At 46.3% G+C, this 7,322-nt stretch overlaps 1 pseudogene; it reads right to left on the reverse strand.

Moving 5' to 3' along the window:
• Window positions 1-5,934: 5,934 nt before the first annotated feature.
• Window positions 5,935-6,806, reverse strand: LOC129700545 (U5 small nuclear ribonucleoprotein 40 kDa protein-like; annotated as a pseudogene).
• Between the last annotated feature and the right edge of the window lie 516 nt (window positions 6,807-7,322).

The following is a 7,322-nucleotide window of genomic DNA, read 5'->3' on the forward strand; positions in this document are numbered from 1 at the left end:
AGTTCTGTCAGAGTGACCATCAGGTTCTTGGTCACCTCCCTGACCAAGGTCCTTCTCCCCTGATTGCTCAGTTTGGCCGGGCAACCAGCTTTATGAAGAGTCCTGGTGGTTTCAAGGTTCTTCCATTTAAGAATGACGGAGGCCCTGTGCTCTTTGGGACCTGCAATGCTGCAGAAATTGTTTTATACCCTTCCCCAAATCTGTGGCTCGACACAAACATTTCTCGGAGGTCTACGGACAATTATTTCGTCTTCATGACTTGGTTTTTGCTCTGACATGTACTGTCAACTGTGGGACCTTATATAGACAGGTGTGTGCCTTCCCAAATCATGTCCAATTAATTTAATTTACCACTGATGGATGCCAATCAAGTTGTAGAAATATCTTAAGGATAATCAATGGAAACAGGATGAACCTACGCTCAATTTTGAGTGTCATAGCAAAGGGTCTGAATATTTATGTAAATAACCATATAACCATATAACCATATAACAATTACAGCACGGAAACAGGCCATCTCGGCCCTACAAGTCCGTGCCGACACAACATTTTTTCCCTTAGTCCCACCTGCCTGTACTCATAGCATAACCCTCCATTCCCTTCTCATCCATATGCCTATCCAATTTATTTTTAAATGATACCAACCAACCTGCCTCCACCACTTCCACTGGAAGCTCATTCCACACCGCTACCACTCTCTGCGTAAAGAAGTTCCCCCTCATGTTACCCCTAAACTTCTGTCCCTTAATTCTGAAGTCATGTCCTCTTGTTTGAATCTTCCCTATTCTCAAAGGGAAAAGCTGATCCACATCAACTCTGTCTATCCCTCTCATCATTTTAAAGACCTCTATCAAGTCCCCCCTTAACCTTCTGCGCTCCAGAGAATAAAGACCTAACTTATTCAACCTATCTCTGTAACTTAGTTGTTGAAACCCAGGCAACATTCTAGTAAATCTCCTCTGTACTCTCTCTATTTTGTTGACATCCTTCCTATAATTGGGCGACCAGAATTGTACACCATACTCCAGATTTGGTCTCACCAATGCCTTGTACAATTTTAACATTACATCCCAGCTTCTATACTCATGTAAATGTGATATTTCAGTTATTTATTTTTAATTACTATGCAAAAATTTTGAAACACCTCTTTTTGCTTCCTCATTCTGGGGTTTTGTTTGTAGATTAATGATTAAAAAAAAGTGAATTTAATCCATTTTAAAATAAGGCTGTAATGTAACAAAATGTGAATAAAGTGAAGGGGTCTGAATGCTTTCTCAACGCACTGTACATTAATCTGGCAACTTCATGGTAAACAGTTGCAAGAGCTTCTTCTGAGATAAAGTTAGAAACTTTTTTTAGATCAAGCAGCATCTGCAGAAGAAACAAAAGCTAGTGGCAGAACTGGGGTGTTGGCATTGCCAGTATGTTGGCAGACAAATGCTGGAAAATGGAACCGTCTTAGGTGAAACATCTTGGTCATCGTGGATGTGTTGGGCCAAAGTCCTGCTTTCATTGTGATAGTCTGGAAGTCAACAGAGTAAGAAACGGTGAGTACAACTGTGACTTTGGAGCGAAGGAATAGGTGATGTTTTGGGTCGAGAACCATCTTCAGACTGATGTGGGAGTGGAGGAGGGGTGGTGGGGGGGGGGCGGGAAGAAGAAAGGAAGAGGCGGAGACAGTGGGTTGTGGGGGAGCTGGGAAGGGGTGGGGAAGGATGGAGAAAGCAAGGACTACCTGAACTTGGAGAAGTCAATGTTCATACCGCTGGGGTGTAAACTACCCAAGCAAAATATGAGGTGCTGCTCCTCCAATTTACGGTGGGACTCACTCTGGCCATGGAGGAGGCCCAAGACAGGAAGGTCGGATTTGGAATGGGAGGGGGAGTTGAAGTGCTGAGCCACCGGGAGATCTCTGCTACACTTGTCGCTTTACCTCCCCCCTCAACTCCATCCATGGACCCAAGCAGCCTTTCCAGGTGCGGCAGAGGTTCACCTGCACCTCCTCCAACCTCATCTATTGCATCCGCTGCTCAAGCTGTGTCAACTGCTCTACATCGGTGAGACCAAGCGCAGGCTTGGCGATCGCTTCGCCCAACACCTCCGCACAATTCGCAATAACCAACCTGATGTCCGTCAGCAGCAGGAAAGGAGGGAGCCTGCAATTGTTGTGATGAATCTGGAAAAGATGCCCACTGGTCTTCCTGGAAGAGATGTGATTTCCATTTGCCGAGGTGCTCAGAGACGTGCAGGTGTTGGGGTTTTACCCATAAGAGTAAAGACAGGGAAAGACCATTCAGCCTCTCATGCCTGCCAATAGACAATAGACAATAGGTGCAGGAGGAGGCCATTCGGCCCTTCGTGCCAGCACCGCCATTCAATGTGATCATGGCTGATCATCCCCAATCAGTCCCTGCTCCTGCCTTCTCCCCATATCACTGACTCCGCTATTTTTAAGAGCCCTATCTAGCCCTGTGATTCAGTAAGGTTGTAAATGATCTTTAGCTCAGTATCCAACACAAATCCCATATCCCTCAATCCTCTCAATAACAAGCAAAATGTGCAACTTTGGTTTTGCATGCAAATGCCTCTAAAACATTTCTCTCTTCTTATCCTGTTGGGTAAGAAATCTGGTTGGTTAGAACCAGTTTTGAGCATTCTGACCTCTCCGCAAATTCCAATATACATTGTAGAGACGGTATTAATATGTGATTATTGAATATCAATCAGAAGCATTTATGAGGTCTGGTAACGCCACATACAATTCAACTCAAGCATTTCGGAGCACGAAGTGTCCCTCACCCAAATTGACCTCACCTGTGTTCAGCAGCAGGAAGGACTCTGCCTGGCCAGCCCAACAACAACCTTGTTTAGTTTAGATTAGTTCAGAGATACATCTGAGTCTGCGCCGACCAGCAATCACTCCATACCATTGTTCTAGCCCAAACGCTAGGGACAATTTACAAAAGCCTATTAACAATAGACAATAGACAATAGACAACAGGTGAAGGAGTTGAGGCCAATGTGATCATGGCTGATCATCCCCAATCAGTACCCCATTCCTGCCTTCTCCCCATATCCCCTGACTCCGCTATTTTTAAGAGCCCTATCTAGCTCTCTCTTGAAAGCATCCAGAGAACCTGCCTCCACCGGCCTCTGAGGCAGAGAATTCCACAGACTCACCTCTCTCTGTGAGAAAAAGTGTTTCCTCGTCTCCGTTCTAAATGGCTTCCTCCTTATTCTTAAACTGTGGCCCCTGGTTTTGGACTCCCCCAACATCGGGAACATGTTTCCTGCCTCTAGCGTGTCCAAGGCCTTAACAATCTTATATGTTTCAAAGAGATATCCTCTCATCCTTCTAAACTCCAGAGTGTACAAGCCCAGCTGCTCCATTCTCTCAGCATATGACAGTCCCGCCATCCCGGGAATTAACCTTGTAAACCTACGCTGCACTCCCTCAATAGTAAGAATGTCCTTCCTCAAATTAGGGGACCAAAACTGCACACAATACTCCAGGTAACCTACAAACCTACACGTCTTTGGAGTGTGGCAGGAAACCAGAACACCCAGAGAAATGGGCACAGGGAGAAGGTGCAAACTACACACAGACGGCTCCTGTATTCAGGAGTGAAACCGGGTCTCTGGCGCAGTATGGCAGCAACTCCACTGCTGCCCCACCATGGCGCCCCTTATTGTTACTCGCAGGGGTAGTTATCTACCTGCTGGTTTGCCTCATTCTTGCTGCTGGCATAATTCTATGATTCTATTTCGTGTTGCAGCCATCTCCGGGGGATGAACAGCAGGTGATATTTACTGACTTGAAGACTGTTGCAAAAAAAACACTTGCTTCCTCCAGACATGGGTGTATTCATTAGCAGCGGGAGGAGGCGCTGTCCTGAACGGCTGCCTGTCCTGCAGCTAACGGAGGGGCCCTGCCCAGAACATCGGCTTTGGCGGCGGCGCGGCGCTGGAGCGCTGTCGCGGAGCGGGCGATGCCTTTCCTGGGTCTCCGTGCTGGGACTCCAGTCTGCTGGGACCGCCGAAAACATCATCGTTGAGCCGCGGTTCTGCGGAGCGGCCAGCTGCGACGTTGAACCTGCATCCCGGAGCCTGGGATCTCTCGCCGAGATCGCCAGTGTGTGGAGCTCCGGTGGGAAGGCGGCCGTTCCTGGCACCTCAAGCCGCTGGGGGTTCTCCCGACGCCGGAGTACCATCACCCGGCGAGAACATCGGGCGCCGTGGCGGCGACTGTGGAGGCCTCGATAGGCCCGACTTTGGGTGGACAAGAGGATGGGGACTGGACTTTGTGCCTTCCCCCACAGTGGGTATCACTGTGGGGGGATGTTTTATGTTTGGTGTTGAATTTCTTCATGAATACTATGTTGTATTTTTATTAGTGTGCTGCAAGGACATCTGAATTTCCCCTGAATAAGGGGATTAATAAAGTCTAATCTAATCTAATCTATCCTCAGCATGGCTGGGCAAATGAGCAAATGTGACACAGAGCAGGTCAAGTTACAGGGTAAAGAATGAGATAAAGCACTCAGCCCCTGGCCACATCTACCCATGGTGCTCATACCTATACAAGTAATGCAATGCAATAAACCACCAGCTTCCTCAACTTAACAAAGGTTCAAGTACTGAAGTTCAATTCCAAAGTTTATTACGAAAGGATCCATAGATCATTGTTAGAAAATTCTAGGGCCTGTCGTGGTCGTTTAATTTGGATATGGTAATGTTTCCTGTTTGGAACTGATTTCATTTGGCAACGGGACAACGTCTAATCTCTAATAGTATAGCCTAACATTTGCTGCAATAAGCTATCTGAAGACATCTGTCATTAGTTAAGTTTGCCCTCGCATGTTTGGGTTTTTGACTCTTCTGTGTGGTCAGTTGATGAAAGTGTGAGGTGATAACATTGGGAAACCAAGAACAGGTACAGGCCAAACAGCTGCCCTTCTCCTTGATCAGATTGGTGGAGCCTTACATGAATGGCACTGGGGATGATGAAAGAAGAGTATATTAGAATATGTGACTTCAATGCCAAGACAAATACAGGAGAACTAAAGGAAGGAGGAGGCAAAGAAAAAAATATTAAAATGTGGAATGTGGGCAATAGCGCTGCTGCCAAAATTCAAGCTATAACCAAGGGCAGGGCAAGACTGCATCTGAGCAAGACCTCCCCCCATTGGGAATCAGCCACCGCGAGACTGGCGATTTTTACTAGGCTGTATAAATGCAGCCTATAAATCACAAAAAAATCGCTACAGATTTTATTAGTTTTGGCCTCGATAAATAGCAATAGTTTTAAACATTCAACCTCTCGCTGCCAGTTTATACAGCAAACAAGGTTGTACCTTATTTTTACATTAAATGGGGCATATATATAACCCTGCGCTGTAGTGGGCTTTTTATATCCCGCAGTGCGTGGGGCAAATTTCAAAAACCAGCGCGTTCCACATGAACCCACTAGAAAGCCAATTTAAATGGGCATTTATGCATTGCTAAATGGGGTTTAAATTAATGTAAATTAGCATGTTATACCTTTGGCCACAGCGCTTTCCTTAAGTGGGCTTTTGACTATATAGATCACAGCTATTTTGTAGTCCATTGAAAATCAGGGAACAAGATGCAATTTCCGAGTATGCTATGGGTCACAATACTGTATGGGAAAATTAAACTTATTGTTATGCTTTATCTGATATAACATTCTCACCCATCGAACAGTCGCTGATTGCCATCAAGCAATCCAACGCTGCCGGTTTGGCGCGCGATTTACCTCGGCTTACATGGGATTTAAACGGAGCTGTCGGATGCATTGCTAGGGGTTTAAATATAGCGCTCGTTACATCTTTAAATATAGCATAGTTGCCCTATGGGTCACAGGTGTTTCTCATCTCGTTGACACATCCAGCCCGCAGGAGTTACCTCGTTACATCCGGCCCGCAGGCTGTAGCAAAGTCCACGCGGTCGTGATGCCAATCCACACATACGATGTGATAATATTATGGCCAACAAGATTGTCCCAATGGTCAGTCCCCAGTGCACCACTGTTGTCCACCACCCTCCCGAGGGCTTGTAGTGGCGGTGCTGTTCTCCGACCCTTCGAATCTTCTCTACGGCTTCCTGGATGTGGTCAGCAAGGTTTGTGTTGTTCTCTTTTACCCCATCAGGGTCAAACCAGTCACCGAGTCTGTGTGACTGTGCATGGTAGAAATTAACTTGTTTTGCCGGAGATCCAAAAGCTTATTACCGTCATCAATACCTCCAGAGATAATCTGATTGCTTGTGTCATTAAACGTTGCTGCCAGTACTTGGTACATGTTTTAAAATGTATGGATTGGAGCCTTCTTCCGAATGTCCCATAGCTTCACTGTTTCATCTTCACTTCCTGAACAGACCAACAGTGGTCCAAGTCAGTCTGGAAAACATGAATTCACAAAAGATGTGTGACCTTTATGTCTCTTTCTTCTTTCACCCTTTCACTGACCCACACTGTTGCAGTTCTGTCTGTTGATGCTGGAAAAAGCATGCTGCCATCTGCGTTATAATGTAACCTTCCAATGTAACGTCATTATCACAGTCGCCAAAAGCATTCCAAAACAACACGAGTCGTTCAAATCCTGCAGATGCCAGCGTTGGTCCTTTCAGGTGAAATTTACAACAATAAACCTCTCCCTTGTGATCCATTAAAAGCATTAGAGGAGCTTGAAGACTCGAGGTTTTTGGTCCCACCTGCAGCGCGGCCTGCTGCGGGCTCCCCTACACCGAGGGCAGCAGCTTGTAGCGGGGGTGCTTGGCCTGCACCAGCGCCATCTCGTTTGCTATTTCTTTTTACCAAACTTTTTCTATTCTATTCGTCAGATCCTGCCGACTACGCCATTTAATTGCAAATCATCTTTATTGGCAAGAGTGAAAAAAACAGTACTTGTATTGGTATGCGCGGGATCCGGTTTAGAACAGCTCACCTCTCTCTCTCTCTCTCTCTCTGCCTCTATCCGCGGCACTGATCGCGCCGAACCCCTTTCGTACATGAACACATTAGATTTATTGGCAAGAGAAAACAAAAACAATACTTGTTTCGGTATGCGCAGGTTCTGTTTTACAGCAGCACCCCTCTCTCTCTCTCTCTCTCTCTCTCTGCCTCCATCTGCGGCACTGATCTCGACTCTGCCCGTCGGAGAACCCCTCTCATACATAAACTAACTTATGGCTTCCTGGCGCCTGCCTTTATATCAGGATAAGAAATCAGCCATTGAAATAACCGCTGGCAAGTCCTGGCCAATAGCGCTGCTCCCAAATTCAAACTACAACCAATGGCAGGG

This window comes from Leucoraja erinacea, chromosome 1 (assembly GCF_028641065.1).
Source record: "Leucoraja erinacea ecotype New England chromosome 1, Leri_hhj_1, whole genome shotgun sequence".
Classification (NCBI taxonomy): domain Eukaryota; kingdom Metazoa; phylum Chordata; class Chondrichthyes; order Rajiformes; family Rajidae; genus Leucoraja; species Leucoraja erinaceus.